Below are 6,333 nucleotides of genomic sequence, written 5' to 3'. Positions count from 1 at the left end.
CCCCACTGTGCCCAGTATATATCCAGATCATTGAGGAGTAATTCTATTGAACCAGTACTTCATAACACTACTTGGGGAGACACTAGGGGTTCAATGCATATAATAAATCAGAAGTTCATCTACTCAAAGTAAAAGAAAATGTCATGAAAAAAAATTTAAATTACCAAGAAACAAGAAACATCATACTGCCTACTATCTCTTCACCCAAATAATAAGGTTTCAACAACCATTGGACATCAATTTTGTTGTCCCAAGTGATTGATCCAATTACAACTTCATCAAAAGAATGCAGTGTTCCTTTCTGTTATTTTCCTTTCTTGACTTTTATCTTTATTTTAATCTTTTTTTTTTCTATTAGGGCACACATTGTTTGGTGAATGTTCTCTGACTGTCCTTATTATTCCAGACACAAATTGATTTTGCTCTTTCTAGGATTACCTCAGACAGTGAATCAGCTTTGGCACTGGAGAATAACCTCTTGACCTGAAAATTATTCCTTTCCCTTTCTAGTCCCTTGGCTCCTACACTTGAAGGGGCTGCTTTCACATCACATTGTCTCAACAGTTTATTTATTTCCACACATAACTGAGTTTGTGGTAAAGCTGGAGGAGATAACAGGTGTCAGTGTTGGTGTCTTTTCTCAAGATACACATGAACACTGACATAAAAGGGAAGTTTTGAGACAGAGGGCAGGAAATGGAGAGAGAATGGAAGGCTCTAGCATGATATAGAAGCAAGTGTTAAAGGGGACAATATTTAGTAACAATGGGGATTGGTGAGGAGAACATCCAGAGAAGAGTGCCAGTAGGGAAATGCTAATGATGCAGAGGTAGGAAGAATTAGTATTCTGAATGGTTTCTAGAAATTTAATTTAAGAGGCTTTGATAGTCTCAATGTAAAGAGGGTTGATGGTCATATATGCAGTGTAGTTAGACCACACTTAATGCTGAGGGCAGGGGGATGTGAGGGGCATGCACATAAAAGCAGTTGAATAATGAGAAGGCCACAGAGCAGTGTGAAGTTCAAGCAGGCCTGAATTGAGGGAATGTTTCCAGAAATACAGAGGATAGAAAATTTTAATGACACGAGTAGGATGATTCTAATTAAATGAACAATGTAATAATCTGGATATGAGATTCTGGTCGTGACTGTTACTTGAGATTTCCATTGAGATGTATAATAGAACAGAAGAAATATAAATGATGCTCTCATTTGCCATGTAGTTTCTCCCATGGCAATCTCTTCCTAAGTTGAGGGAATTCATTTACATCCTTGGTGGGCAATTTTCCTTGAACCTGGATATATCAAGCTGACCCATAATTCCATGAAGTCAGTGGGTGAAACTCATCGGAAAAGTAACTGCTTAAAACATTTGAATTAAGTCCCCACAAATGTAAGAAAAAAAAAGTATTTTTGGATTTATATCTCTTAGTCTAAATTGTGGGAAAGAGTGTTCTTCCATAAACAGTGTTTATTTTATAGGAAATGAATAAATTAAAATTTGTGATACTATATTTTGTGAATACTTCCTTTAGATATGACCACATGTGGGGTGAGGGGCATGGAATATAGTTTGCGTAAAGCCCAACAAATGTCCATGGAATTAGTAGATTTACTCAGTGTCGTGATAGAGTTGCTACTGTCTTCTAGATGTGCTTTTCCTGTGTTTCCCATACTGGCCTTGACCTACTGACTTCAAGAAAAATATCTTTCCTTGGTCTCACAATCATCTGAGACGATAGTCCAGCTCTACCACAAGCTGTATAAAACATGGGAGAGAAAGAAAAACCACCTCATAATCCCACAAACAGATATAATGTTGGAAATTTTAATTGTAGAAACAGCTGACTTAGTTCTTTTTTAACAATATTTTTATGCTTTTTCTGAAAAATTTTAATATGTTGATACAAACATAGGCACTGATGTAATTGGGCCAAATTCCCTCAAAATATTTTATTAAAAAAGAAATGAGTGTAAAGTCCACTAGCATCTTAGATGTTCATTATAGTTCTTTGCAGAAAATTGTACTGCAAAAATTACCTGATTTTTTTGTCCAGGCTTCCCTCCTTGCTTTAATTGGAAGAAAATCTTTGCATTTCATGGCATTCTCATTCTCCTTGCAGACAAAATAATTAGTAAATACTGTGTACTGAATCCAGTTTTCAGTGAATAATTTAACATAAATAATATAATATTTTAACGTAAATGATATATCATGTTATATATTATCATATACAATATATTACTTATTATTATATACACATATAATATTTTAATTTAACATAAACAATGCAATATAAAATAACATAATTTAACAGAAATAAAATAATTTAACAGAAACATAGAAGATGATTTACCTTCCAGGAATCACTGGAGTCCCGAGATACTGAAAAGCAAGAAACAAAATTTGAATGTCACAAAACCACCATAATATTCCTTTTCAATTACTATGGAGCTGATTCTGGTAAAATTTACTTGATAAAATTTACTTTGGCTTTAGGTGTTCTATGTTTCTTTTTTTCATTGTTAGGACAGTCATATGACAATGATGAATACAAATAAGGAATGTAAGTATAACAAACATGCAGTTTAATTTCCAAAGTGAAAATATGTTTCTGATGAACATGAATAATATATACCAGGGTCCATATACCCCAGTCCAGATGCAGAATTGTGGAGAACACAGTGATTTCCAGTGAGATGAATAAAGGAGGACCATGAGAGTTTCAATGCCAAAGCTGAATTAATAGTGTAATAGCAAATATCTTAAGTCAACCCTATCAGAATTATTTAATACATTTTATTATAACCATACTTCATGTCCCTTCATTTGACCTACAATTTAGTAAGCCCAAAGAAAGGATATCATTCCAGGCTAGAATAACATCATTTCTCATCAAGAAATTTACCTTATGTAATTTATTCAGATACACACTTCTATATTAGAAGCTAATATATATATTTATTTATTTTTTTTTTTTTTCATACCAATGTGAGACCATGCTGAAACTTCTTTTCCTGTATCTTTCGGTTTATCCAATGTCAAGTTTCTTGATCCACTCTTGTGAGGAAATACAATTTCTACATCTTAGAAACAATGTATGATAAAAAAAGATTTAAGATATGGAAATACAAAGGAAAAAGTGATCTGAAAGCTCACAAAATTATCACATATCAATAAACTTTATATTTTAAAGTTAATGCTATATCTACTAAGAATAGCAGTCTTGTTTTTCAAGGTGTAAACTCAGTAAAGACTTCTGTTTTCAAAATAAATCTGGTTAATATATCTTTTCAGCTTTTCAAATACTTTCATAAGCAGTCTGCATTATCAGAAAATTAGTAGTATGGGGATGAGTATGTAGCTCAGAAATAAGAGTGCATTTCTGGAATGCCTAGGGCCAATGTATCTTTTCTAATCAAGAATTTAAAAAAAAAATAAAGAAACATCTAGCTGCATCTGCATCTGAAATGTTGTTTCTTATTCAAATAACTCACATGAAAGCTGCAGACATCTCAGTGATTGGTAACTTTGCAGGGAAGAAATTTATATCTTCAGGTTGCTATAGTTCTTTCCGTTCCTACTGCTTCCAATAATCTCTGCATCAGTAATAGTTTCACTTTGGGTTTGATGAAGATACTATGAAAGCAGCTGAACTGCATTGTCTTAGTGTCCTTTTGATTCCCTCCAAAATTACCTAGCTTCCTTTTGGTTCTGTCCTCATTTTCCACTGCCTTTTGCCTTTCAAAAGCAACATCTAGAGCTCTGGTCATAATTATTTTCATTTTACATTCTTTGTGGATTATTCCCATACTTTCTTGACTACCAATATAGCAAATGTGTCTTAGAAATATAATTTCTAAGTCTTTGTGACTTGAGTCCTTCCCACTTACCAAGGGACATACTCAAAATGAAAGCAAGATTCATGGTTGCACTTTTTCCAGATTTGTAATAAATAATATATGTCATCCAATGTCTTTTTATTTAGTTTTCCTTAAGGGAAATCCTTTCCCTCACTGAAAACTAGGTCTTCTTCAGACATGGATTAATGGAATCACAGAAATGTAGAAGCAAAGACATTCAGAGTCAGAATGAGACTTTGAACATGATCCCCAACAGACAATACATTAAATTGAGAGCTCCAGTGTGAAGTTAATAGGCTTCCAATTCCTTTATCTTAACTTGAATGTAGCTAGCTCTGGATTCCTCCTTATAATATTCACCTAAATGAAAGTTTACAAGAAGTCATAATTTTCCAAAGTAAGTTTTAGAAATCTGTGGATATAGGGATCAATCCATAACCATTCTTACATTTTCGACTTCCCCATTTGCTGTTTCTGCCCTATATATTTTTTTATCCTAGGTAGTAGCAGTGTGTTGCATGTCATTAAATTGTATTTGTGCATAATCATTTGTGGTAAACCAGTCAAATTTTCTGATTGCTTCTTCAAGCCTCAATTCCTTTCCAATTGAGTCTAAGTTAGGAAGATTGGGAAAATTTCCCTCTACCAATCATTCAACTTTGGGAAAGAAAATCCACAAATTCTTCCCATGGTTTTAAATCCCTGCTCTTTTTTTCTTCTCATATGTGACATAAATTTCTATTTCTCCACTGAGTACATCTGCTTCTTTTTTTCTTCACTGTCTTCCTGAACTTGCTGCCTTTCTCAGTCTTTATCCCCATTTTTTCCTCTGCTTTTCCTATTTCTACATTTTCTGTGATAAATATGTGTATATCAATGCAACTGCTAATTCAGCTCCTAATTTATACTGTGGCTTAAACCTGATGAGATACCTAGATTACATTTCTTTTTCTTTACTTCCTACTTAATAGATATGTTACTTGAATAGATATGCATATTTTAGATCAAAATTCCATCCAAATATTTTTGTATACTACATAGTTCTTACCTTCTCCATATCCATCTACTCTCTTTTCTCTCTGATAGGCCTCACCAGATATATGAGAAACTCCCACAGTTAGATGATGCTCAGAAACCCTCTGTTAAGATTATGTCAAAAATTAGTTGCATACAAATATCATCACCAATCTTTAGAAGTCACCTAAATTTCTAATTTTAAAATTATGGGAATTAAATATAATACAAATACATTTTACAAGTGAAATGTTCCATAGAAGAACACAAAGTATGCTTTACAGATTCAGCTTTTTTTTTTTTTTCATCTGGATACTCATGGGGTAAAACCAGGATGAAAACATAATAAATGTATTCACTGACAACATACTAAAAGATGTGCATATATCCCAAAGCAACTGACCTCAGTATAAATACTCAACTCTTTATTCCCCACCAAAAAGACGAACACAGTAAAAAACTTATTTAGAACTCTTTTGAGAAATGTCTTTGATATTATATAGCTCTAAACATTTGCAACACTGGGTTGACATGCTTCTTAGTGTTAAAGTATGATACTTGGTGTGATAAGATAGTCTGAATTATATCACATAGAGTAGAAATGAAACACTGTTGTACTTCCTTCATATTGGTCCTTTGAATTTTCCAAAACCTAACTTTCAGAAAAATATTTCCTGAGTTGAAATCTAGTTCAATAAAATGAGAAAGTAAGAATGAAAATATGTTGATATTTTACCTTGACATAGTACACCCACTTTGGCTAAAGTATGCAATACTTTTCATTGAAGAAAACTAAAAAGTCTTCCAATGGAAAATGGTGGCAGCATGGATACATACAGTGTTTACTGACTGTTTCCATATATGGAATCAGATTGACTGGTGTGTGTGAATGCATGATGAAAAAGAGGGGCTGTGGGACTAAGTAGAGAGTCAGTACAGAGAGCCTGTTACCAGATAAAACCCAGAAGTATTGGCTTTTAAAATAAGAAAATAATTCATAGAAGAAAAAGTCTACAGCTGTGCCAGGGAAAACTTGATGAGTGAAAGATAAGAAGATCCCCTGTAGTGGACTCAGAAGAATTTCACCAAACCAATTAGTAAGTGGAAAAAAGAAGTGGACCATGAACTTGCATGTTGGTCAAGTTCAGTGGGGATTTGACACTGAGACCTAACCATTGCCCAGGCACATTACACAGAGAAAGCTATACAACAAAAGGACCCACACATAAAAGTGGAAGAGAAATCCATCTAAATGCATGCAAAACTTCAGTCTATTAACAGACTACATGAGAAAACAAGATAATAAGACATCTCCAAAATTTCATAATTCCCTGATGCATCCAAGGACTCTTTTTTCTAACATCCACTAAAGTGTTAGGATAAAATGCTTAGTAATATTTATTAATATCCTACATGAAAAGAAAATAAACTGGAAAATTACTGTTTGTACACAAA

The 6,333-nt window shown here is 33.3% G+C and overlaps 1 long non-coding RNA gene across 1 annotated transcript; it reads right to left on the bottom strand.

Annotated features, from left to right (window-relative positions):
* Positions 1 to 329: 329 nt before the first annotated feature.
* Positions 330 to 6,327, bottom strand: LOC107134332. The gene is made up of 4 exons (XR_001502428.2): positions 4,913 to 6,327; positions 2,989 to 3,087; positions 2,358 to 2,386; positions 330 to 2,116 (listed from the first exon to the last, which is right to left on the bottom strand). It is a non-coding gene; the product is annotated as an uncharacterized LOC107134332 (long non-coding RNA).
* Between the last annotated feature and the right edge of the window lie 6 nt (positions 6,328 to 6,333).

Source organism: Marmota marmota, unplaced genomic scaffold (assembly GCF_001458135.2).
Source record: "Marmota marmota marmota unplaced genomic scaffold, marMar, whole genome shotgun sequence".
In the NCBI taxonomy this organism is placed as follows: Eukaryota; Metazoa; Chordata; class Mammalia; order Rodentia; family Sciuridae; genus Marmota; species Marmota marmota.
Note: the sequence above shows the minus strand (reverse complement) of the source record. Positions and strands in the feature narration are given on the sequence as shown.